The sequence below is a fragment of the Bremia lactucae genome, linkage group LG14 (genome assembly GCF_004359215.1).
Source record: "Bremia lactucae strain SF5 linkage group LG14, whole genome shotgun sequence".
Lineage (NCBI taxonomy): Eukaryota > Oomycota > Peronosporomycetes > Peronosporales > Peronosporaceae > Bremia > Bremia lactucae.
In genome coordinates, this window is record NC_090623.1 from 987,017 (window position 1) to 990,922 (window position 3,906).

A 3,906-nucleotide genomic window follows, 5' to 3' on the forward strand; every position below is an offset into this window, starting at 1 on the left:
TGGTAGATATAGACCATTATAATACTTGCTCTGCTGTAACGGGGTGTATCGTTACATGAAATTAACACTTAAAGGTTGTTAATTAATATATTATCTAACAGGTAGATAATATTTGGAGGATATTACTTTATATAGTAATATCCTGAATTCTTATCCATAAATAGTATAGGCCATTATGTCTATTTATTCCGCAGACTAATCAGCTGTAGAAGTAATCAAAGAGAGTTACAAGATAAGATAGATAAGAATACATTTACATGTTTAGTATTAGTTTATAGTTAAGACAGCATTTACAAAGATAGCTTAAGAGACACTTAACTATATTAATACAGTTTTGATTTTACCCTCTTAAGTTAACTTGTCTTAAGAGAAGTCGTCCTCTATACGTACAGTGTACGTCACCTAACGAAAGGCACCACTCACAACTGAAGCAGTGTGAAGTGGACTTGTACTGAAACAGTACAAGTCGCAGTGCCCGGTTACATAGAGAGCCTCGCGAACACTGGGAGTCGGCGTTTTCCGGCACCGTACCAGATTTTTGGTATGATCCTCGTCCGAGCCATGTCCAGATTACGTAATGGACACGTACACAACTGCGTCCTGTTTCGCACATAGAACATATATTGATATCACCTGCTGTCTAAAAGCGTAACGCAATACCTTTCTTTCCTCAGCGAGGCTGAGGTCCATTGGTTATGACTTGTTAGACGAATCAGGCCATTAATTGCCTTCACACCGTTTATGCCACGCAGGCAAAGCACTTTAATAATTCAACGTTTCAGTCTTGGATTTGCAATGCTGAAGAGGTCGACACTTACAAACATGGAGCTATTAAGATTTTGTCACGAGCTTCTTGCATATGTCGAAGCCTTCATTCGCCATTGCATTCAAAATCAATACTAATCAAACTTGTGGTATTTCAAATAGGCAAGCGGAAAGCTCTGCCACTGAATTAGTTCGAGGTAGTTCGACGAGTGTTGAAATTCCGGCTAATCTTTCATCTTAGTGATACTAAGCCATCGGGCCATCGTCTGCAAGAGATGAGGCGAGAAGTTAGTCGACTGAGTCGCAGTGCGTAAAGACGCATTTCTGCATCGATCCCAAATAGCTTCGAGACAAGCAAATTTACTCTGAATTTGACGAAAGCATACATCACAGCAAGTAGCTTTTTGTCACGAGATGGGTAATTTTTATCAACAGCTATAAGCTGTCGAGATTTAAACGCAACAATAAGATCGCCACCCCATCCCCCAACAATGGTTTCTAACTGCGCACTGCCTATGACAAAGTCAGATGCGTCTATGACGACACTAAAAGACCGATAAGGATCGGCAGAGCCAAAATTGAAGCATGTAGGATACTCTCCTTTCCTGATAGAAAACGTAAAAACGTTATTCTCGGTGCTAGTCCAGCACCAATCCGCATCCTTTTGAGGAGATTCGAAAATGTCCAAGGAATACCAGCAAAATTTCGCTGTACTTATGCAAAGAGTTGGCCTGACCAAGCCAGGTGCTCAAGTCCTTTTAATTCTCACGACCCGGTTAAGCTACTATGACTTTCACTTTAGCGTAATTCACTATAAAGTCTCGATTTTGAATGAAGCATCATAGTACTGGTTTTCTGTCCGTAGTAAACATGCTTTTCGATGTGATTGCATGCAACTTTTCGTGCGCGTCCATTCGAGCACCGCTCGTAAATGATCTACGTAATTATTCACATTCGACAAACCCTATTCCGCGCGTCTATGGACATGTGTTATCATCCGTATAGTTATCCTCGATGATGAAGGAGCAGTTGTGTCATCAGACGATAAAGTATCCGGAGCATTGGTAAGCCCTTAGGGCACCAACCGCTATCGAAGCATACCGCTTGGGGCTTTAACCGCTGCAAGCGGAAAATCACTAGCTCGCCCTAGCGATTGATAATAGCCACTGACTAATCCGAGCGCACTGTAGAATATACATTCCACCATATTGTTCAGAAGAAATTCATTTCGAGGCATTGGTGATTGTGTTCGTATTAAGATGATTATAAGCATGCACAATGCGCCACTAAGTATTCGGCTTCTTGACACGAAATTGCAGCGTTCGTTTGAAGAGACGTACTCTCACGCACCATTGTAGCCACGTGCTTAGCGCGGAAAAAATCGTCATTGATGTCACACTGATTATTTGGTGAAGGCTACCGCCATCATGGCCGACCCCACTCGCTGTTTTTAATGTGCCACTACAAGTGCATCAGATAAATCACACTCAAGTTACTCTGTGCTTGGCCCACAATTCGGTGATTTTTTTGTCAAAATTCGGGAATACGTCAGGTTTCACTTAGATTCAATGACCCACGCTTGAGGCCAATGTAATTAAATTTAGATTAATGAGTTCAGACAGTCCAATGCCTAGCACGGGTAGATTCGGCAATTGCTCGCACCAACAGCGTTTTTGTTGCTTAGCAGAGGTCTTACCTAAGCTTTGCTAAAACATTGCGTATTGCACCTAAGGTCTTAGACCTTTAATCTATCCCGAGCTTATGGTTTTCAGGACAGGGCATACCAAGGATAAGATTACATCTCGCATCTAAGTCGCCGATTCCGTGCTATGTCACAAAGATTCTCGATAAAAAACGGCTTTATGTGCTATTGACAAATTCAGCGGATCTTCCTCGCATCTCAGCTCCTCACGATGAAAAGCTATGGTATTGAATCCTCAATGAAGCATATGAAACTGCTCTTAGCGGTCATCTCAGTCAATGAAGACAAAAGACCTGCTGCTTGGTCAGCCCGTACTGTTGGTGACCGAAACTATACAAATGAGTCTGTAAAAGGAGCACACATGCGAGTTGTTCTACCTGGTAAAGCCTCGGTGGGCCGCTTGTCCGATTGCTCGCACCTGTGTTATAAGTCCATGTCTATTGATTGTGTTAGGCATCGTAATTTTGATGACCGTTAAGATGCTTCGGTAAGTCTTTATTGCGCCCTAGTTGTCAATGCAATGACAAATATTTAAATCAGCATGATCGCAATGTGTTCTTTTGCTACCATTGATGGCCAAATTACGGATAAGCTGTTTTAAATCACGAATTTCGTCAGCACAGTTTGGTAGCGGCAATTTTCTCTGGTAGAGAGCTCCGTTTCACGGCTACATTTTTGAAGTCGATTTTCTTGGTGCTAAGAACTAGATTAGTTATGTCGGGGCATCCAGAGACTGATGGTCGAACTGAGAACGTTAATCGCATCGCTGAGCGCAGTGTTTACTATTACGCCGAATCGTTAAATCCCAAAGCTCCCCGTTGTTGATTTGATTACACAGAGGTCTTCATGCATTTTCACGCTATACTTAATTCAGTGCAAACGACTCACATGCTCGCGCGTTCCGTCAACGCTACCGCTACGTCGCTCAGGGCTTGGTGGGAAACGTTGCCGATTGGCTTGCTGATCTCAGCCCTGCCACCTTTCGAAAGCAGGTGTAAGAGTTTCTCGTGACGCGTAAATGTCTTACAATGTGTAGCTTATAGCCAAGATAATTAGCATATACTGAAGAGAAGCTGTATTGAATCTAATGCGATCGGTGTCAAAGTCTTGTTAATCGCTAAATTTCTAGCTAAAAGGTCGTGTCTGCGAAATTTTCAGACCAAATTGCGCCCACGCTCTATGAGAACAAAATAAGAAGGGCCTAATCTATACGTAAAACCTCCCGCACAAGCTGCGCACACACCCAGTGTCTCTTGTGCGGTTGTACTAACGACCGTACCACAAGTGAGGCCATCGCACTCACTCGTAGTACATCCACACGCTTGTGGACGCTCCAAGACGTTCATCAGATGGCCATCTGATGAACAAGTGGCAGGCATCTTTACGGATCGATGCTGCCAGCTGATCCTTGGCTCGTATTTTCTGAGCCAAGGTAAACC